This window comes from Notamacropus eugenii, chromosome 7 (genome assembly GCF_028372415.1).
Source record: "Notamacropus eugenii isolate mMacEug1 chromosome 7, mMacEug1.pri_v2, whole genome shotgun sequence".
Lineage (NCBI taxonomy): Eukaryota > Metazoa > Chordata > Mammalia > Diprotodontia > Macropodidae > Notamacropus > Notamacropus eugenii.
The window spans coordinates 114,216,162-114,240,361 of NC_092878.1; the positions used below are offsets into that span (position 1 = coordinate 114,216,162).

General features: G+C 37.3%; 1 protein-coding gene across 1 annotated transcript in view; it reads left to right on the plus strand.

Annotated features, from left to right (window-relative positions):
- Positions 1-279: 279 nt before the first annotated feature.
- LOC140514133 (bifunctional heparan sulfate N-deacetylase/N-sulfotransferase 4) overlaps positions 280-24,200 on the plus strand; it is a 397,643-nt gene continuing 373,722 nt past the window's right edge. Inside the window, exon 1 of the mRNA XM_072624210.1 lies at positions 280-736. The gene's annotated coding sequence lies outside the window, so the exon portion shown is untranslated. The remainder of the gene's footprint in view (positions 737-24,200) is intronic.

A 24,200-nucleotide genomic window follows, 5' to 3' on the forward strand; every position in this document is an offset into this window, starting at 1 on the left:
TGACAGATTATGCAAATCCTTCAGGAACCTCTAATCAATCACTGTGATGTGAGAGGAATACAGCTGATCCCGGAATTAGTTTCTATTGGAATGTATTCATGTGTAACATCCTACTGTCTGAATGACATCACACCAGCTCCTAGTCCTTGAAAGTCTTGAGGGTGATTAGCAGGAGGAATGGGCTGTTTCTGCCAATCATAACCCAGCAAGGCTGCCTTTAGAGTTCAGGAGATAGGAGAGACTGAGGGAGGGAGAGAAGGGAGGGAGGGCGAGACTAAGGAAACTGACTGACTCCAGCTAAACAAGGAGGCAGGAGGCGCAGCGGCGGCGGCGGCAGCAGCGACAGCAGCTGGGATCCGGGTGATTAAAGAGTTCTCATAGGCTTTTTGCTGTACTCTGAATACTCCCTGGTGTAATTTGCCCGTCCAAGAAGGAAGCTGCATTTAACGGTGTGCTCAATAGGGGTTTGGATCCTTCCAGCTGGCTGCTTGTTTTGAAAGGGACAATGTGTGTGAATAAATAAAAGGAGATTGTGCAGGAAGACTTCGGTGACAAGGAGCTGGAGCTGAAGGAGTCTTCCCGGGATGTTGTTCAGACAGATGGTGAGAACTGTAAACTACTCCTGCTTCACTTGGAGTCAAGTGAGTCTGGATAGCCGAGCTGTCTTTTGCGAACATTGGATATATTCGAGTTAGAAAGGCAGGGGGGAAGAAAACAGGGAGCATTTCTTCTCTAGGTAAGTTTCTGATTGATTTGTGCCCATGAAGGTGTGTAAAATAAGTCCATGTATGTTGCACAGTCATGTGGACAACTCATGCACGGTAGTGTTTTATTAAACTAAATTAGTGTTTAGAAAAATCCTTAATTTTTCATATTAAAACTCTAGGTCTAATTAAACTCTAAATCAATTCCTACCTCTTTCAGCTTGTGTGTGTGTGTGTGTGTGTGTGTGTGTGTGTGTGTGTATGTGTACTTGGTTAACCTAGACCTACAAAGTTGCGTTTGCATGATAAGTGGGGAATAAAGCTAGTTATCTGGTAAGACACACCTCCCCCTTACCTCCCTCCCAGACACCAGGAATGGTTACCTGAATATTTGAGTGAAAGAATATCTTGATGATACTTTTTAGAAAAAAATAAATAAATCCACTTTTTTTTTTTCTGATGTCACTCTAGTTCTACAGAGCTATGTCCCAAGCTAACTGGAAGAAGGCTGAACAGCATGTCATTCAAATTTATTTTGATGGGAACCCACCCAGTCAGAACTATGAGGTTTACAGATGTATTTTGTTCAGGTGAGCCTATTAAGAAAGCAACTGTCAGAAACATTTGAAACCATAGGATCCTGTTGTGGATTACTTTGCAAAGAAACTGAGTTCCCAAAGCTCAAAGTCAAGATCTGCTTCCTAAAACAAAGCTTTCACAGCAATAAACTCTTTAATGCTGGAGGCTTGGGGCAGCAGTTAGAGCAACAGCATCTCTGTGGGTGGCTGGTAAAGTGCGAGTCTAAGTTCTTGCTGACCAGAATGAGTTCTCAAAGGAGAATTCTTCTTTGATGTAATTTTTCTCACTCACCTAGTACTGTCCCTCAGGAGAAAAGTAAATAGAATGAAAGGTACAGACGTTTTTCTTCTTCTCCTAATTTGATTTTTAGTGCTGAAGCACTAGAAATTGTCAAAGTTCTATAACAAAATACTGGTTTTCATTTGCATTGGACTTTTTTTTACAGTGGCAGATTTTAATTTGACGTCTAATCAATCCATGCAAAGGTTCAATGGTGCTACATTGCCAAAGGCTTTTTTAAGCTAACCTTTGCCTGAGTACTTGATATCTGAATATCTTTGAGAAAACTTAATAGTAATAGCCACTTTAAAAATTGCCTCAAAAAGTTTTTCTTCCAGAAAAATGATGCAAATGCACTGCGAAGTTTCACTTAATTCTTTTTAAAAAATGGTCTTTCCAGTTCTTTCACTACTTGAGCATTAAAGTAACGCAATTCTTTTGCTTTGATAGCTAGTCTGGTTAGCTCTACAAGGAAGATTTCAAGATATAAGACCTCACATTTGGACCAGTCTTTTGATGGCTGACAGCCAATTTTTTTTTTCTTCCCAAGAATCAAAACAATTTTAACAAAAGTTAAAATGCTAAGTATAGGTCTTAAGTGAGCAAAGCAAACTATATCAGCTGCCAAGTTGGCATGAGTTGGTCATTTCTTTTTCAAGATTGAAGAGTTTATTTGTACAGTAGCAGCCACTCTTTCTTCTGGTTGCTTGAACTGAGTCAAATAAAAATTTCCAGTAGATTTCAGAAGAAAGTAAGTTCTTGTCACCTCCACTTTCCCTCTGTACAAACATTATTCTAGTACCAGCTACCAAGTTTTTATATCTTTCATTTAGACATGTGGCGAGTCTTGTCCTTGTGATGATGGATTGGATACTGTACTTTGATTGATAGTCTGTAGTAAGTTAATTGGTAGAATTCTTCAAATGGAACAATAAGCTTTAGATTGTATCTTTCAGGTTATAATTAATGACAGTCCAAATCTTTAGGGATTACCATGAAAGGAGGACCTTGAAAAATGGTGAAATCTTATTAGTCATACTATGGACATAATCCAAATCAGGAAAATACAGCAGAATATTTATAACCTTGATCATGATTGTCAATGAGAAGAAAGCCACCTTTATGAATACATTAAGACCTATTTGTTTTACTTTAAAGAAGAGTGAGTGGTTTATTAGTTCTCTATCAATTGAACAAAATTCTTATCTAAGAACTATTCTTGTTGGGTTATTTTTGTTCCAAAACACTGAAAGAAAACAACAAACCACAACAGGTGCACAATTTATTCTATATCACTAAGAGATAAAACCAAAACATAGAGCCTCTTAAATTTGATAAGTAAAATAGAAATGTAAAAATGCCACATTGCGGTCAGAACAAGGGTAAGAGATGCTGTCAATTTTATCTGATTTCTGACTGTTCATTCAAGAACCATAACTGGATTCTCTTCCAATTTCTTTTTCTAATATTACATATGGCAAAGTTTTAACTTTAAGAAAAAAAACAGTCCACTTGTTTTTCAAGTCCAATACTGAATTTTTTTCTTGCAGATCTCCACTTATTTTTTTAACTTAATAAGTCTTCCTAGTATACAGCATTCTAGATGTATACTATGAAAGAAGGAAAGGTATAATTTAGAATTTAAAAAAAAGAAGGTAAAAGTTTCTTCTTGTGCTTCATACATAAACATTGACATATTGTTTTCCACCTAGAAGATTATGACTGGATCCACATTCCCATGTTTAGGAAGAAATTGATAAACCTCACACAACAAATCTAGACTCTTAGTTAATGGCTGGGTGCCAGTACTAGGAAGCTAGGCACCAGAAGGCTCATTCTGTCTGTGCTGAAATTCATTTACAGAGTATTATGTTTAAATAAAGGCCAACCTTAATTGTGTATTTTTTTTCCTCTCAGCAGAACATTTGGATAGCTATGGAGGTTTCCTTTTCCTAAGCTGTTGAAGTGCTTGTTGTGTTCCCCATTAGATTGTGAACTGTGAGCTATTTGAGGGCAGGAGTTATCTGTTACCTCTTTTTGTATCCCTGGCATTCAACCCAATACTTGGTACATAGTAGACACTCAATAAATGTTTGAAGACTCACAGATTAATTTAATCCCATCTGGCCACTTTTGTAACCTTGGGCAACTCCTCTGGGTCTCACTTTCCTCACCTGCAAATTGAAGGACTTGAACTAGGTGACCCCTGAGGTTTCTTCTCCCTGTAGATCTGTGATTCTAGAATTCTAATGTTTTCTTTTTTCCCCTAAAATGTGTTTTACACAATAATATTGTCTCTTGAGAGTAAAAAGATTACTAAGCATTTGATTCTATCATATTCTACTTTTTTGCCTATGTCATATTAGTATGATACAGTGGAAAGGCTCCAGATTCAAAGGACCTAAATTCTTATGCTGCCTCATGGCCAAATCACTTAGCCTTCCCGAGCCTCAGTTTCTTCATCTGTAAAAGGTGAGCTCCATTCCTAGATAACCTCTAAGACCACTTGTAGCTGTTGATCTATGGTCCTATGAACTCAGAGACTATAAACTCACCTAGGACAAGGACTGTTTGGCTCCTCATCTCTGAATCCCTGCTATATAGAAACTGTCTTGTTATAGTAAGTATTTCATAAATGTTTGCTGAGTTGAATTTCCATGATCTTAGGAGGAAGGAGGGAAAATAGATACGGAGTGAACAAGGCTATTTTTTACCCCCCTCTTGGGGATTCTTATCAGAATGAAGTATGAAAAAATCTCCCATTTTCCTGCACACCAAAGAAAAGAAACCACAAGTTTACATGATAATTTCTGGTTTAGTAAAAGTCACACTAGTGGGATAGTACTGCTAATACCTTATAAAGAAAGAGTGTACTTAGTAGCAGAAGAAACTCAGAAAGTAAACTGTACCCCCAAGAAGTCCTCTATATCACCAAAAACCAGAAATACTTTGCTATGTCTTTCGATTTATTTTAAGGGGATGGAGTGAGAAGAGTGATGCAGGTGGCAGACACGATGTCATTGCCTTGAGCCATCAGAGAGTAACCTTAACTTTCCTCCCCCAACTAACACTTTAGCTGACTCCCAAGTGTGCTGTTATTGGAAGTGTTACATGCACTGCTTCCCCCCCATTCCCCATCCCCTGCCCCCGCCACCAAAATTTAGTGGTGGAGATTGAAGTTTGTATTTTTTTAAATAAACATTTGTTTCTTTTTCTATTTCCTTTACTCTCACTTTTGAGCGATAAACTATTGCCATGATAATATAGCATTTGGAGATTCAGTGTAGAGAAAATGAATGCTCAAATCTCCTGAAAGCATAAAAAGTGCCATAATGAATTTCAAACATACATGTCTTCTGGAAGAACAAGCTAGTAGGTAATTCAAATGTAAATCTGATTAGTGCAATATTCCCCTTACTTACCAGGAAAAGAAAAAAAAACACACTTTTCAAATACATGGCTGGTTATGTTCATTTGAGTAAAAAAAAAAAAGAAATAATAATCTATCACTGCATGTACATATTATCCAGTTAATTAATAATAAAATTATTGTTATTAGCTCCTGCTTACGTAGTGCTTTAATGTGTACAAAACATTTTACATTTTCTCATTTTGTCTTCACAGCAGCCCTGAAAAGTAGATGAGATGAGGAAACTGAGGCAGGCAGAGATAGGTTAAAGAACTTACCTGGGGTAATGCATAACTAATAAGTGTGTGAAAATGGATTTGAAGTTAAATCTTCCTGCCTCTCAAGTCAAGAGCAATGTACACAATTTGTATTGAACTGTTTTGATATTTCAGACAAAAGTGGTGATTTCTTACATGAATTGTCCCCCAAATCTGAAAGTATAGATAGCTTTAGAAGCATTTCTCCAGCCTCTTCAGATTAGGATCTTAACATTTGTAATAAATTAATTGTAGCTAAGGGACAGAGAGAAAGAGAGAAAGGAGGGAGGAGGGAGGGAGGGAGAGAGAGAGAGAGAGAGAGAGAGAGAGAGAGAGAGAGAGAGAGAGAGAGAGAGAGAGAGAGAGAACAGATCTAATGACAACTTTATATAAATGTCTGAGGAGGAAATGTGATCTGACTTGGAGGAGAATATAGTCCTCACTTTTGGGAGAATGAAAGTGATGATTCATATATGACATCAAACTTAATCAGCTGGAAAAAAAATGGATGATTATGATGGGGAAAAAAATGTCTATATTCTAAGACCTGGACCACTTTGATGGGTATGATACTTTTTAGCAGGAAGAATACGCATAATAAAATATTGTCCTTTTTCATTGTTATTGTTTTCATATTGCTTACCAGTGCTGGGCAGAAAAAAATCCGCTAAAATTTTGTTCTCATTTGTTTGGCAAGACGTATCAAGCCAGTAAAAGAGTCCTAGGACAAAGTTGTCTTAGCTTTATCTATATATTGATCCCTTTCCTTGTTGATGTGAAAAACTGAGAAAAATAGTAAACTAAAGGGTTAAGATTAGGCAAGAGTCCAGGGGTAGGGAGCCTGCTGCCTGGAGGCCACATGTGGTTTTCCTCCCCTGGACTCAGGACCTAAAGACTAAGAAGTAAGAGGCAATGTGGTGTGGGAGAGATTGTGCTGAACTTGGAATCACAGTATCTGAGTTCTGTCACTTAGAGATTGTGATCTTTAAATGAATCACTTAACTTTCCTGAACCTCAGTTTCCTTGTCTGTAAATGGATGGGGTTAGGTGAGATGGTCCCTGGTACTGTTCTAGATCTAGTTGAATGATTCTACAGCTTTCTTTCCTCTTTTAAGAAAAATCAAACAGGGAACAGTGTAGTTGCAGTGGCATCTCATACACTCCTCTGGGGCAACTCCCTTGTGTTCCATTTAACAATTTTTAATCTAGTAGCCAGGCTTGGACATAAAGGGAAAAAAAAATGTGCATGGCACAGATGATAGAGGGAATGAGAGACAAGGTGGAATGGGAGAAATACAAGTCACAAGAGTGGTGATGTAAGCTTTTAAATGTTGGCTTCTCTCCCACCTATGTAATTACATTTAATTTACTTAATTCCTTTAAGTGGAGTCTTTTGCTCTGCATCCATAAACTTCTATGGCCATTGTGGGAGTGGGGAGAGGTATGGCATCCTATCTGAAAAGTGGCTGCTGTTTGGTGGCAAATACGTAATAGAATGAAAGAATTCTTGAGCATTGTAAATTCCCATAATTCATTTTTAGACTTGGTTCTATAAACACATTAACATTAATATACATCTCAAAAGCTGTCTGTCAGACTAGCATAGAATAATGGGGGTGGGAGGAAGGGAGGGGTGTATAAGGGTTATTTTGCACATTAAGAAGCTTTGGCTTGCATCCATTCCCAAAGCAGAAACTCTATTCTGGAGTGCCGATCCATGGAATTTGTCATATTTCATCAGAAATCTCAAAAGAGTTCTTCAACTTGATGTACTGAATAGAGTCTCTCACTCCTACAGAAAAATAATTTAAACCTCAGAAATAAATATAGCAACTCTGAAAGATTAATACAAGAAAGAGAAACAGATGCAGAGATGCATATGACACAATGAAGGCTTATACGAGTTCTCATTCTATGCATTGCCCAAAAGCACAAATAAGTTTTTAGAATCAGAATTTAAATTTCATTTTCTTCTCTGCTCAAACTTTCACTAATGTGCCAATCTAATGGTAGTCTTTCGAATGCTACAAGTTAAAAAATAGAAGAAAGAAAAGTTAATTGTTATTAAGTTCTATTAAGTTAAATATGGTTTTATGTTGATGTGGCAAGAGGTCTCCAGTGGGGAAATATGAAAGGGAGAGAGGGAGAGAGGGAAGGAGGGAGAGAGACATTAATAATCAGAAGCATGTCTAGAGGAGGAAAATCAGGATGATGGAGGGTCTTACCTGAAAAAACCTGGAGAAGGGGAAGACATTTTTTCAGGTATTTGAAGTACTATCAAATGGATGAGAGATAAGGCTTATTCTTTGCTATTGTAGTTGTTCAGTCATGTCTGACTCTTCATGACTCCATTTTCTTGGAAAAGATATTAGAGTGGTTTACCATTTCCTTCTCCAGCTCATTTGGCACCAGAATCAGAACCAGTAGCAATGTGTGGAAGTCACAAAGAGGCAAATTTAGCTATGCAATCAGGAAAATCTCTGTAATAATTAGAGCTAGCCAAAAATTGAATGGGATTCCTAAAGCCAGGGTGGGGTTTTCCCTCTTTGGAGATCTTGAAGCAGATGATAGGTAAATCACTCGCCTGATATTTTGTAGTGGAGATTTCTTTCATGTAGAAGTTCAACTAGAGAGACTCTGTGAATCATTAAGATAGTGTGACATAACAGATAGAAAGTTGGTCTTGGCAGTGAGACTTGGGTTCCAGTTCTGTCTCTCACACATACTGTGTGATCAGTTGACCTCTGGAGGATGTACACAATTCTCTAAGACTCTTAAGTTACAGTAAAGGTATTAATCTGTATTGGTTTCCTCCTGAAGGAGTCTACTGTACCAGTGAAATCACAATTTTAATTTTTATTCCTAATTATTTAAGCATGGTAGTGCTTAATACATTTAGCATTTAACAATTCCAAGTATCTTTACCTGTGGAGTTCGTTTTGGAAAACTGACATGAAATGGTAAAGTCTGTTTATAAGTCAAGTGAGTTTAAACTCATTATGGGATGAGTTTCCATAATCTTCCTTCTCTGGACAAATACACAGAGGTCTACTTTTTCTTTTTCAGACTAGCAATACGTAACTTTTAGTTGTCTATGCAGAAAGAATTTGAGGTGACAATTTTTGTCTAGTTACACTATTACTTTGTTTAAATAGAAAAAAAAGATACAGGTGGGGAGATGATTTTCTGGTCTACTTTTAAAAATCCATTTCAGTCTCTTTTTGAGGAGATAAATTGTTGTAGTTGGGGAGTCATCAGGTAACTTTTTTGACACAATGAGCTAAGGTCCTAATGGAGAGGAGTCTGACCTAAGGAGGAACCCATAGCTGTGCAGAAAAGATAGAACAAGCTACATAGAGCAGGTATGACTTTTGAAAGTAAAATAATAAAGCGGCAGTAACAATAAAATTGTCCAATATCCTTGTTCATCTCTAGGTGTTTTTCATAAGGTATTAGAAGGCTGTGAGTGAGTTAACATGTGGCCATACATTTTAATTGTCTACTTTGTCTCCTGAAAGTATATGCCTCTTTACTACTATAAAGACAGAGCAGCTTAGCGTCTTCACTCCTGCCCTCAGCGTAGAAGGTTGTATGGAGATTTGGGAGCAAATTTTCCATAGTAGAGAATAGACTCCCTTTAGTCAGTGCTATAGCTGAAGAATGAACCAAGAACTGGTCAAGACCCATTTGGGTAAAAGTGGGTGGATCAAGATCAATATGAAAGAGAAAGAAATTTGGGGAGAGTACAAAAAAGAGTCATACAGATTTAAATGTGTGACTTCTTTATTGGTCGAGTTTTGTATGTAAAAAGATTCAATTTGGGCAAACATATGACTGAAGTGCTAAGTGACAAATCATCAAATACATTTTAAAAACTTAAACCAAAGAAATACAGATTTCTACTGTTCTAAGCAGTAGATCATTTGGAACCAAAAACTGGACTACCTAAATTAGGTAAGGGAGTTTTTAAGATTTGTGAGATGTACCTGTAAGATGTTTGAGGGTGAAGCCACGTTACAGCAAGGAAAATGTTACATTGCTAGAGTGTTCAGAAGACGCTAGTCAATATCATGAAATGTCTCAAGATCATGCCATTTGAAGGCAGGAAGTGAAGACAGGGAATAAGCATTTATAGAGCACCTACCATGTGCCAAACACTGTTTTAAACACTTGTTGGAAATACCTCATTCTAGCTTGAGCGTCACAACTCTGTGAAGTAGGTGCTATAATTCAAACAGAATTTTCAGTAGTCTTCTCCAGGGTCCCACAGTTACTAAGTATCTTAGGGCAAATCGAACTCAGGTCTTCTTGATTCCAGGCACACCCCTCATCCACTATGCTACAACCATCCTGGGAATAGGGGCACTTAGCTCGGAGATGAGAAGACTTGATAGCGATAGAGACATGATAGCTCTGTCCAAATATTTGAAGACCTAACTTGTGAAAGAGGCATTAACCTCATTCTTCTTGGTCCTCAAGTTATGGGCCAAATTCGCAAAGAAGCAGATTTTGGTTTGATAAAACGGAAAATGTAACAATTTGAACTCTCAAAAAAGTTTCCATGTCAAGGATCGAAGACCACTTATCCTGTGTGTTGTAGAGGAGAACTCCTATTCAGGTATGCATTGGGTTAAATGGCCCTTTCCAACTCTGAGAGTTTGTGATTCAAGAAAGAAAGTATATTGTAGACTATTTGATGAAAAAGACAATTGAAGGGAGTGGAGCAAAGAGATTAGATCACACCAATTAAGGAATCCTGGGTACAAAGGCAATACTTGTTTTGAACCTGCTTAAGAAGTGTGCTAGGTAAGGACTAGATGAGAAGAGATAGCAAGCATTTCAGACTCCAGTTAACCCAGAAGCTTTAAAATTGGAATGGGATTGCTTGTGTTCAAGGATAAATTATAAACCATGCTGAAAAAGAGTATCAGTTAAGCAAACAACTGAGAATTTGTTCTGATCACACCCTGCATTGTCCCATTTTTTTAAATTATGCCAAGTTAGGGTAACTCTAGCTAGATATCCAATCAGAGTTACCCATATTCACTCTAAGACCATTGTTTCCATTTTTTTTTCTGTTGATATTGGTTAAGTGTTGGAGCCAGCTCCAATGCCAGAATTCTCAGTTGAGATTCATTGTTGGGACAACATGAGACATTCCTGATCAACAAACAGTTTAACAAAAGGTTTGTTTTGTCCTGACCTCACAAGGGTATGCAACAAGGATACAGTGATGCCTAAGTTCTCTGGACATGGTTCCTTCCTGTTTGTATGAAACTGTGTCTACTCTTTGGGACAGAGCATAGTGAAGGATGGTAGAGTTTGGTTCTTCTACAGAAATCCACTAAATTCTTAGGGGTCTAGACTCCAGATGGCTGAGGCCTTTAATGCCCTTAGGTCACCAAGAAACTGTCATGGAACCTGAGGCCAATCAGCTTCAGGAAGTGGCATTGTCTTCTTCCCTGTACTGCAGATGAGAGGAAAGAAGCTATACCCAGGCAGTGCTTGTCTTCTTCAGAGTAGTCAAACGTCTTCAATAAATAAAAAATGTCTAGAAGTACAAAAGACTACTTTAGATAATAATAAAGATTTCAAAGAAATCCTGGAAAATGGCTCTCAAGGATGAAGTTTCAGTTAGGATTACATAGTTGCTGTGGTTCCCTTCAACTCTGAAACTATGTGATTCTTAAGAGTAAGTCACAGGGATTCAATCTGATAAATTGATCTACTAAACTAAAATTTAAACTCATCATAATGTAGGATAATTCTAATATTAAAATAGTTAACTATCTTTAGCTAGCAATGTTTAACATCTCCTTCACCATGGTGGAGATAAATTAATAGTATTGATACTGTTGATATTTATTATTAATATTAATGCTAACAGTCAATAGACTGTTCTTCTGCCATATTGGAATGGGAGAAGGAAAGGAAGGAGAGAATCATATAAAGGAGGCTGGAGGGACAGAAGCTTGCCTTCTGTGCAGCAGCCAGAATGGCATTAGTGGACTTGAAGTTCAAAAGGCTTGAATTCTAATTTTGTTTCAGATATTTGCTAGCTGGGTAATATTGGTACAAACATTTATTAATTAATTGCCTGTTATGCTCTAGACACTGTTCTAAGAACTTTACATATATTATCTCGTAATCTTTCAGTTTCAGTTTATCCGGATTTCTTTGTTTGTGAAAAGGGGAAAACGTTAAATATAGTTGAAAAGAAGAGTTAAATTTGGAGTCACAAGACCAGAGTTCAAAAACTGGTTTTGAGGATTATTGTTTACATGCAGCTATCTAATCTTTCTGGCATCTAGTTTTCTCATCTGTAAAATGAGAGGTTGGATTAGTTCTAAAGTTTAAGATGACTCCCAAGGTGTCTTCAAGCTATGACTCCATCTTGTGATCCATCTTATTGCAAGACTTACCACTGGCTTCAAATCCAGACTGAATTTTTTATTCCCAAGTTTTAATCTTAATCTATTTGGTCCTTAATAATGAACAAAATCTTTAGTTAGGTCTTCAGTTATCTGTGCAGGTTTCCTATTTAAAAGAGGACCATCAGCATTGCTCTCTAAGTTGATAAGATATTTTGATGAGGAAAAGGACGTATTTAGGAGCACCATATTGTGGTCAAGTGCTGGAATTAGAATTTAGAACTCGGATTCAAATTCCATTTCTGACACTCAACATGAGACTGTAGGCAAATCGTTTGACCTCTCTGACACTCAGAAAACTAAAACTAGACACAAAGTGTTCCAAAAGTCATAGAACCGTTTTAGGCTATTATCTATTACAGCTTAAAACCTGCACTGAGTCTTTGTGACAACATATGTAAGATCAACAGTTTGTAATATATAGCAGTGGAGGGAGTTCCCACACTAGGAGTTCTCAACCAGACAAAAGCAGAAGTATTTGACTTATTTACATTAAAGGTGATTTTTTACTTCTTTATTCTCTCTTTTTCTAGATCATAGGATTGTTTTCAGCATTATTTTTTCTGTACTTTTCAGAGTACAGTTTGTAAAGGAATCAGCATGGTGCCATACAAGGAGCATTTTAATTTCCCTCAATTTTCCATTGCATTCACCTTCAGAACTGAACTTCTGGAAAAACGTTCTCTATCATTTTCCTGGTTCTCCTCCCATCATTCCAACTGTCTTTCTTGGATGGCTTCCCATCTCTTTAAGAAGGGTCTACACTAAGATTCTATTCGTTCACTTCTCTTCTGGACTTTCTCTCCATTTTCTGTTTGCATATCTCATTTACTTATTCTTTAAAATGCAGTTCAAACAGCTACCTTCCCCATGAAACTTTCACATCCCTAGATTTGGCAATAATCTCTTTTCCTTAAGAATTGATAAAGTATTTTCTTTTGTATTGAATTACCACTTGTGAATTGTTCTCTGACATACACACACACACACACACACACACACGTGTGTGTGTGTGTGTGTGTGTGTTTTGTTGTTGATTCGTCATTTTCAAAAAAGGACCAATAGATGTCACAAAATGATGTCTTGCCTTGCTTGTGAACTGAAGTGAAGCAGAATAGTTCAGTCATCAGCCCCACTCTCTCTTCCAGAGTCCTCAAAGTCCAGTGGCAGGAAAAATGTCAAGAAAACTGGCAATGGGCCAGGATTCAGTGGATAACATTGGCATCTTTGATGTCTGACCAAGCTGTAAGTGCTCAACAACACCAGCTTCAACAGCCTTCTTGGCCTTTTGAACAAATCATTCTCATCAGCGCATTCTGAGGGAGGAAGTCTTCCCATGTCAGGGTAGACATTCTCCTACCTCAAAGTCTGTTTGGAGACTTGTTGGTTCCCTCATCTCCCTAGACAGTTTTACCCATGTGACATTTGCTCATGAAACAGCTTCTTGGAACTACAGGGGAGAGTTGGGTGAAGGTGGACATGCCCACACCCACATAAGAACATTTAAATATAGATATATGTATATATAATTATACATATAAACATATAAACGTCTATAAAATGTCTGTGTGTATATATGCATATAGATATTTCTATCTGTGGATATATTGTTGTTCAGTCATGCCTTATTCTTTTTGACCCTATGGAGCCATGGGGCTTTCCTGGAGCAGATACTGGAGCAGCTTGCCATTTCCTTTTCCAGTAGATTAAAAAAAACAGAGGTTAAATGATTTTTCCAAGGTCACATAGCTGGTAAGTCCTGACTCCAGGTCCAGCACTCTATCTGCTGAGCCATCTAACTGCTGCATCTACGTATATATATATATATATAGAAAGAGAGAGAGAGAGAGAGAGAGAGAGAGAGAGAGAGAGAGAGAGAGAGAGAGAGAGAGAGAGAGATCTATATATAGATATATATACATATACATATAATCACACACATATATATATGTGTATATACACACGTGTGTATGTATGTATACACACATGTGTATATGTATGTGCATATGTATGATTATATCCATCCATTTTTCTATATCTATCTACCTTTCTGTGGATATATATATAATATGTGTGTATATATATATATATAAGCTAGCAATCTATGTAGATATCTAGATCACAGCTAGTAATCTGTATCGCTGTATCACCATCCATAATTCTGTATAGATTTCTAGGTGGTAAGCCATAGGTCTTAGTGCAGTTTTAAGCTATTAAAGCTTCAACTACACTAAGATTTTTAAAACTTCCTGTAGGTATATGTGTACGTCTAAAACACCTCTATTAGGCTATAAGCCTCATCAAAGCAGCAAGGAAAGGCAGCAGCTTCTTTGTGCAAGGCCTCCCCTCCCCCCATTCCACCCCCAGCTCTAGGCATAGTACTCTCTCCCTAGTTGGTACTTAAATGCTTGCTAATTAAATGGAATTCAATTGAAATAAATTGAAGACCACAACCACCCCCTCCTATTTTCAGTGTCTCATTGGGTCCATTCACAGCTTCTTGGAAGGCTTGAAGTGGCAAAGCTAGAATGTCTATATAAAGAGAAAGAGCATTGAAACAGTGGAGGGGGGAGGCTTCTGGGAACAGACTGAACCGAGATCTTGGGAAGAGGCCTGGAGTTGATATCTGAGCAACTACCACACCCCATTGTTCCCCTGAGGGCCCTCTTCACCTTCCTTCCCTCTCTGGCTTCTTTTCCTCCTTCGCCCCTCCTTCTCCCCAGTTAGCTCCCTCATCCTGGATTGGTTAGTTAGAAATCAGACTCAGGGTTCACTCTAGGACATGGATGAGAGAGCTAGCAGATCAGAGCATGCACATACACCCCTAGTATCTGACGGGTGAACACATGTGGCCATGGTATGGCCCCAGTCAGACTCCCACCTCATACCCCATCCCTCTCTGCTGCCTATGGTCCTTTACCCCAATCTAACAATGCCTGGAAATACAAAATCATCAGCCTAGAAGAGTAGACTCTCCCAGATAGGTTGGTTGGCATGAGGGAATTATACACATTCTCTCTGCAGTCCAGGTCCCAAGAGAATCTTTCTTCAGTGTGAATGACAGTAATACAATTTCCAATCTCTGAGTTGCTTCCTGACATTTTCACATTTTCTCACCAGCTAAGGTTTGAGGACTGGGGAAAAGAAGCATGTAGCATCTCCCTTTAGACTGTTAACAAACCTAAACCTAAAACTCTGGGAAAGGGTTTGCTATTTATTTGGTTTTTGGGTTTTTTTGGGGGGTGGGGGTGGGAGTGGGAGTGGGAACAGGGGTTTAAAGTAAAGTTGACACACACAGATTTTTTATACATCCAAAATGGGTGTTTTGGTGGGGAAGAGGAGGAAACGATTGTATATAGCAGTTTGGCAGTGTAACGTGGTAAGTGGTTCAAGAGGATTGTTTCTAGGTTGTGAGATTCCTTCCTGTTGTTTTTGTATTTGTTGCTGTTTTCCTTCATTATTGTTTCATCCACCTGGCCCCCAATCTCCTGCCTTTCTTTCACACAAACATTGTGGGGACAACTTGTCAAGAACCTCAGCAACCTCGGAAATCAAAATTTATGCTCAAGACTGGAAACGCGCGCCTGAGGGTGGGGCCCCTGAAGAGGCAGAGAAAAGACAGCAGGAATCACTGGACTGTTGAGTCTCTTACCTTTCAGATTTTTGTCTTTTTTTCCAAATTTATTAATTTATTTGTTTACAGTTTTCAACAATCATTTCCATAAATTTTAAGTTTTCTCCTCCTTTTTCCCCCCTTGCTTCCCCAAGACAGCATGCAATCTTATATGGGCTCTACACATACATTCTTATTAAACATATTTTCACACAATCTTTTGTCTTAAGGCTTGAATAAAACCAACTATCTGTGGGATCCAATTATGCTGTAACTACTTATAAGCCAAAATACTCTGATTTCTTTTGTTTTCTGTCATTGGGAGTGTTCAACACAAATTAGGTAATTCAATAATTCTTATAATTTGATTCATTTTAAAATCATCAAGATTTTACTGGCTAGCACCAGTTTAGGAAGCAGTCATTAAGAAGGAGCTAGGAAAATTTGCTTTTTCTTTTAATCTATCCCCTGGAGTAATGGATAGAAGGATGTGTTTAGGAGGAACTGAGTTCATTTACCAGTACTACAACTTATTATTTAATATGACCTTGGAAAAATCACCTAGTTGTTCTTAAGGTTGTTTAGTCAGTTTTTTAAAAATTATATCCAACTCTTCATGAGCTCACTTGGGATTTTCTTGGTAGACATACTGGAGTGGTTTGCCATTTCCTTCTCCATCTCATTTTACAGATAAGGAAACTGAGAGGAGCAGGATTAAGTGACTTGCCCAAGCTCCCATACAGCTAGTGTCTGACACTGAACTCAGGTCTTTCTGACTTCAGGCCTAGCAATCTATCCACTGAAACCACCCACCTGCCCATGTTACTGAGATTCCTCATGACGAAATAGAGAGGAGTTGTGCAAAATTATCTCTAACGTCTGTTTCCTATTCGCTCTGAAACCTGCTGGGAGAGGGGAACAAGAGATAGAAGAATTATACTTTCACAGTAAATTATCCCTCTAAAGGGAACATTAAAGCAACAATAATAGAGTTGGTTCCTTTGAATGGTTGCATATAGGGAATTAAAATAAATTTTTTAGCTATTGGCTTTTGTACACCTGGAAGTTGTAAAAAAAGGTTGATGAATTTTAATTTCTTTCAACAAGTATTTATTGAGTAGTCTGCTATGGGAGAGGCACCAGACACTTTATGTTAAAAGTATTTAAGTGAATAAAACCAAGGTGAATGGGTTGTGTGGCTATATTAACATTGAATGAAGGAAGCAGAATGCAAATGGTAAATGCAAAGCCAGGAAGACTTGGGTTCAGATCCTGATTCTGAGACAGACTAGCTATAGGACCCTGGTCAAATCACTTAACTTCTCAGTGGAAGAAAAAAAAACAAGCGTTTATTAAACACCTACTATGTGGCAGGTACTGTGCTAAGCACTTACAAATACTTATTTCACATGATGCTCACAACTGCCCCATGAGGTAGGTGCTATTCATGTTCCCATTTTACAGCTGAGGAATCATATAGCTTATGAGTGTCTCAAGTTGGATTTGAATTCAAATCTTTGAGCCTATAAGTTGTAGTGAAGCTGCCATCTTGTTTGCTAGAGAGAAGAATGAATGCCGGATCTGAAGCCGGATCTTGAATTCAGATTCAAATGCCCTTTCTGTGAATTTTAACAGGTTATTTAAACTTCTCTAGACCTCCATTTGCTCATCTAAAACATGAGAGTACTGAACTGGATGACCTCTAAGCTTCTAACTAGTATTAATGGATTACATGATAGAAAGAACTGTTTTCCATCTAATATTTGATTCACTTTTGTCATATGTGAAGGAGGTGCTTCAATAACTAGTGAAAACTGAATATAAAGAATAGTCATTCTACTTCTTCCATCTGGAATCCTGTGCTCCTCTCTTTACCTAAATTTTGCTGTCTTAATGGTACTCAGTTCAAGGGTTACACAATTCATGGAAGACTCTGGTTACTCAATCCTGCAGTAGTGCCCCCTGCCTCTACATTCCGAACGTTTCACTTATTTGGGAGTTAGTTGCATACTAATCTGAGTCAACTGCTGTGTCAAACACTGTGCTAGGTGCTATGGATACAAACAAAGGCTAAACTCAGCCCCTGCCTTCAAGGAGGTGGCAATTTAATAGAGAGAGACACCATGCAAGCATCTGTATATAAATGAGATGTATGCAGGATAAAATGGAGATACTCAATGGAGAGAAGGCATTAGCATTAAGGGGGATCAGGAAAGCCTTTCTTGAAAAGCAGGGGTTTTGGCTGGGACTTGAGGGATGCCAAGGAAGAAAGGAGATGGACCTGAGGAGAGAGGGAATTCTAGGCATGAGGGATAGCCAGTGAAAATGCCCAGTTTTGTGATGACTTGTGTATTTTTGTTTGATATTACTCTCTGATTCTTGTATAAGTCCTGCGTAAAGTTTGTTCCAAAAAAAAGTATACTGATGCAACAAGTTGTAGTGAAGAGGGCCAACCTCAGATAAAAACAAAAAACACAACAAAAAATCTAGGTCCAAATCCTGATACATACTGGTTATGTGACCCTAAGCAACTTATTTAACCTCTGTACTCAAATCAACTTTCTAAGACTATGCCATTTGTACAGTAGAGGCTGACCTGCATTAAGGGCTAGTTTCCTCATCCAGGGTACCTTAAACCAATGCAAACACAGGTTCTGCCCTTCCTCTCCCTACCAAAAATAGTGCAGCCATCTATTGGAAGAGGGGCAATGAATGCTAGTTGGAGTATGGCTCTAGCCTGCAGGATGCTACCAATGATTTAATTATCCCTGCCAATTTTGGTGCCTTAGAAATAGCTTAGGTTACTTGAAGAGAGAGAGTCCCCAAGTATCCCTAGAAAGGGATGCATTGTTTGTTGAGTCTGATAAATTTCTCTGATGTAGGTGTGTATCTGCATGCCCAATCAAGGCTTCCATCTAATAAGGAGACATAGGGGTAGAAGTATGTTTCGTTTTGTTTATTCAGATGTCTCATTTCTGTAAACTTTCCTTTTTCTTTTTCTTTTGATAGCACCTAATGCTTCATTTATCAATGGTATTCAGTTTTCTGGTAAAAGTGAAGGATGTGATAAAGAGGACATTTAAACATCACCCTGGGAGAAGTTCAAAATGGCAGCAGTCCAAAACTTTGCCCGTCAACCTAAGGCAGGGATTCTTAACACTTTTCTGTGTGAATATGTGTATGTATGTATGAGTGTGCATGTTGTAAACCCTTTTGGTAGTCTGGAGAAGTCCATGGACCCCTTAAAATAATTTCACCTAAATGTATAAAAAATCAATACAATTACAAAGAAAATTAATTATATTGAAATATAATTATCAAAATATCTTTAAAAATTCTCGTACACCATGTTAAGAACATTTGCTTTGTGTCCTTAAACCTAAAAAGCAACTTTTAGAATTCAGATGCAACAAGCAAGTTGAAAATCCACATATATGAAACTCTACTGCAGTGAGTCAATCTAACAGAATGATAGAGAATTTTTTTTTAAAGAAAACTATCTTCAAAATGGGACACAGTGTACGTATGAAGACACTTCTCTGGATAAACTATCCATAACGGGGGGATGCCCCAGGCATCACTGCTCTGGCAGCATATTTAATATTTCCATAAATGATCTGTGGGAGGGAGTTCATAGTGAAAGTTTGCAAATGGCATTAGTTTGACAAGTAGACCAGTGCCCAAGGGATAGTAATTAAAGTGAAGGACATTTTTTTTCAAATTGCGTGAGTTAGCAGAAAAAGTGGACAATGAGAATCAACTTGGGCAGGTATTAGGCAGCATATTTGGGGGAGAAATTATCCCAACTCTCCTTGAAATATGATGGCTTCTAAGTTCAGCTGGAACCCAAGAGAAATATTTCGAAGTCATTATTGACTGTGCTTTGAAGGCATTAAACAAATGTTCAAACTGAAGCCAAGTCCACACTGTATTGGGTAGCCTTAGGAAAGACGTTGGAAACACAGCGCAAAACAAAATGGACTGAATGACATCTCCACTCTAGCGACATTTCAGCATTTTGTATCTCCCTGTCTGTACCACTATCATTTTGGGAAGTCACCAGTATTTATTTAAGTTGGTACAATGCTGAATGTTATCAAGCTATTCCAGAGATTCCATTCCTATTTCTGCTTGCAATAGAGGTGGCATGTCCGCCTTCAGATCCCAACTAAAGCCCTGCAAGGAGCCTTTCCCAATCTCTCTTAATTCTTGTGCCTTCCCTTTCTTGATTGTTTCCAGTTTGTCCTGTATATAGCTTGTTTGTACGTAGTTGTTAGACTTAGTGGGTTAGAATGTTAGACTTAGAGACAGGGAAGTCTAGGTTCAAATTTTGAACTTCTTACTTGTAGACAGGGACAGGTCACCTAGATCCTGAATCAGGCATATATACATAATCCAAATATATACATATATACATTTTCCAAATAACCTCACATGTATGTACACTTGCATATATGTACATGTGTGGGGTATGTAGATATAGATACAAAGGTATCTGAAAAATGTGACTGCAGCTATTTGGAAAATGCAAATAGTGGTTATTTAGAAATCATTCAGTAAGCAATGTATAAATATGTATATATATTTTTTCAAAAGAGCCTATCTTCATTTTACAACTTTTAGCAAATTTAAGTCCATTTATAAAGGTTATAGAACTGTGTAATCACAATGAATGAAATCATAATAAATACAAATATAATAAATACTTAATAATAATACTTATGATTCTTATAATAAATGATATATACTATTTATGCTCTATATTATGTATTTTATTTATATTTTATACTATATGTACTATACTTATATATCATATAATACATTATAATTCTTATAATAATAAATACTGAATAATATTTATAAGTCTCTTGATAATAAATAATAATAATGCTTATTAAGTGACTGCTATGCGACAAGCACGATTCTAAACCCTCAGGGATGCAAAGGCAAAAGTGAAACAATCTTTACCCCCAGGGAATTTACATTCTAATAGTCTTAAGAAATGTGTATTATATAAGTAAATACTTGCTTTCTCTAAGATTAGGGTTACTATTGTAGAATATTCATTCATTCTATAAATAGGTTTTATATATATATATATATATATGCATGATACTGATTGGTACTGAGAAAAATGTATTTTAATATAGAGACTTTAGTTTGGAAATAACTAAATTAATCCTACAGGAGAACTGCAGATTTTTCACATTTTATAACTTTAATTGGGGTTGATGAATAGATTAATAAGGAAAGAAGACATAGACACTATAATCTACTAGGAGAATTAAGATTAATACATTTGAAACTGTGATCCACAAGCATTACGATATGTATTTTACCAGTAAAGAAAATGAAACAGACAGGTTAAGTGACCTGCTTGAATTCAGCTAGCTGGTACATAATAGAGCCAAGATTTTTAACTCTCTCTGCTTACTTCATAATAGAATCAGTATAAAAATAGAAGTCTTAGCAATACTTCAAGTATTGTTAGCATCTTTCAAAAGTACATACAAATTTGGAGCTAAAAAGACATTAGAGACCACCTTTTCCAGCTACGTTGTTTTACAGATGAACTGAAGCCTAGAGACAAGTTTGCCCAAGGCCAGACAGGTAGTAAGCAACAGAACCTAGCCCTCTCAACCTAAATCAAATTTTCCCCACCATATCATGAAGCTATTAATTGCATAGTTGTATAGCGTAGAACAATAGCAATTAAAGCTGATCTCTTAAGTTAAATATTTTAAAAGTTGTCCCTACTATTATGTCATTGCCTAGACAACCATGTTAGCCCTGTTATGCATTGACTTACAATACATTCTGTAGATGGTTGTTGATAATTGTCCACAAAAGATCAGTTGCCATCTTTTAGAATTCGTTTTACTAACAGTGTTATGTAACTTGGGGAGAGGGATTTGATAGAAAGCAACCACTAAAATAAAAATTGATTATTTTGTGAGTTTGCTGTTCTTTTGTCAAGATGATTTATTTTAAAACATTTCAATGGGCATGCTACCTCTAAATGATCCATTATCCTTCAAATCATCTGCACAGAAATTGCCTATGCAGCAAGTATTTTCACTGTGTATCAGGTAACTGATAAATTTTACCGGGTCCTATAATATGACAACCTGAAGATATGATCATGAGAAAAATCATTATAATCAGTGGTAAAGCTTTGGCTCCTAAGCCATAGTGTTAACCTCAAAATAAAATTAAAAAATAGTAAGTAGCTTTGACTTGAAGGAAGTTTGAATCCTTACTTTTCCATCTTTGTCTTCAAGTTTTATATTTGAGAACGAGAGCTCAAGAAAGGTGATGTAGAGTTTGGAGGATGTGATACTTCTTGTTCCCGTTAAGCTTTCAACAAAGTGATGTCCATAGGGTAGAGGTGGGGGGAAGAAGAGTGGAGAGGTCTCAACTACAAGGATAGGGTTTTTTTCAGACTTTATGGTTCTTTTCATAGGAATTTTTAAATGGTTTATGGTCCTGCAGGATATTTTAAAAAAAACACAAATTGAATCCATATAATTCAAACTTTTTGAAAATTCATTTAAAGGATATGTTGGGAAATGGGAAATTTAAAAAAGATGCATCCACCTAATTCTCCATAAAAGTAGCATTCTGCATGGGGTCCTACTCCTCTTGGACTTCATCTATTTAATTGTTACTCAATTGTGTCCACCTCTTCATGACTCTATGAACCATGCTGTCCATGGAGTTTTCTTGGCAAAGATACCATTTCCTTCAGCAGTGGCTGAAGGCAAGAAAGAGGCTAAATAGCCAGCTGAAGATCACACAGTTAATAAATGTCTGAGGTCACATTTGAACTCAGGTCTTTCTGACTCCAGGTCCAGTGTTCTATACACTGAGCCATTTAGCTACCCCCATAGAATTTTACCTTGCTACCTATTTGTTTCTTTTCTTCCCTAATTAAATGTATTAAAGTTGGATCATAGTTATAAAGCTGAAAACTATCTCAGAGATGAGGTAGTCCAACACACTCATTTTACACGTGAAGAAACTGAGGCCCGAAATTTGGTGAATTGTCTAAAGTCACACTTATTGTAAATGGCAGAGAAATTATTTGAATCTGGATCCTCTGACTTTAGTATCGGTACCATTTCTAGTATACCAAAGTAACTTCAGTCTCACCATTTCTCATCTAGATTTATTAGATCATCTTCCATGTTCTTCCTTACCTTGACTCTCCATATAGCAAGCCATCCTTTGCACAACCACCAAAGTATTTTTCTTAAAGTGCGGGTCTGATCATGTTACCTGGCTTCCCCTCAGTAAAGTCCAGTGACTCTCTACTGCTTCTGGTATCAAAAATAAACTGTTTGTCATGTAATTTTCTTCACAACCTTGGCTTTTCTTACCTTTTTAGAAAGTGTGTCAAAAATTTTAGTCCGGTTTTAAACTCTGATAGTTTAGCCTTAGAACATCACCAAGAAGACTGAGACATTCTGTGTTTATTACTCACCCCTGTGCCCTCTATGGCCCAGCTATATAGGCTAACTTTCAGTTTCTGAACGCTATGGTCTAAACCTTCTATATCTTTGACTTTGCACTGGCTGTCCTTAATGCCTATGAAGTTGTTACCTTTTTTCTATCTTATAGAATACTTTGTTTTCTTTAAGACACAGCTCCTACTATGTGTGGGACACCTCTCCTCACATCCTCCCACCTTCACCTCTACCCCTGTGCTGCGAGGTCCTTTCATTTCAAGGTTACCTTGCATTTGAATTGTATGTACCCATCATGTGCAAAGTGTGTATGAATGTGTCCCTCCATTTAAGGAGGGACTTCTGCTCAGACATCACATTTCTCATTTCTTACCTGGCTACACTTCTCTGATTTCTCTACTATGTTCCCCAGTCAGGTACCTTTCTTTCCAATATTTGTTAGTCTTTTTATATTATCTTCCCATATTTGATTTTAAGCTCTTTGAGACAGTAGCTATCTCAGCCCCTCCAACCCCCCCCCCCCCATATCCCCAGTGCTTAGCACAGTACCTGGCCCTCAATAGGTGTTTAATAAATGTTTATTTACTAATGTTTATTTATTGTCTTTCTAGTTAGAATGTAAGGTCCCTTAGGGCAAGGACTCATGCTCTTTTTTTTTTTTTTAATATTCCTCGCATTAGCAGGGTCTGGCACATAATAGACACATAATAAATGCTTGTTGAATTATTGAATAATGTTAAACATAATAACACTGAAAATGCTCTAAATCATTATTGTTTGGAGAAATGCAAATTAAAACAACCTTGAGATGTCACTTTACACCTGTCAGATTGGTTAAAATGGAAGGGGAAAATGACAAATGATGATGTGGAAAAATTGGGACACTCATTGTTGATGGAATTGTGGACTGATGCAACCATTTTGGAGTACAATCTGGAATTCTGCCCTAAATGTTATTAAACTGCTTAAACCCACTGACCCAGTAATATTACTAATAGGTCTGTTTGCAAAGATAATTAGGGAAAAAAGAAAAGAACCTATATATTCTAGAACATTTATAGCAGTTTTCTTTGTAGTGGCAAGGTACTTGAAATTATAAGGATGTCCATCAATTGGGGAATGACTGAACAAATTGTGGTATATGATTGTGATGGAATACTACTGTGCTGTGGGAAATGATGAGCTCAGTGATTTTAGAAAAACATGGAAAGACTTGCATGAAATAATGAAAAACAGAACTAAGAGAACAGTAACAGCAATAGTGTGTTAGGAATAACTTTGGTGGGCAGGTAGAGTGGATAGAGAACTGGCCCTGGAGTCAAGAGGACCTGAGTTCAAATTCAGCCTTAGATACTTGACAATTAACTAGCTTTGTGACCCTGGGCAAATCACTTAACCACCAACTGCCTCGCAAAAAAACAAATAAAGCAACTTTGAGCAAATTAATGATTTTGACTATTAT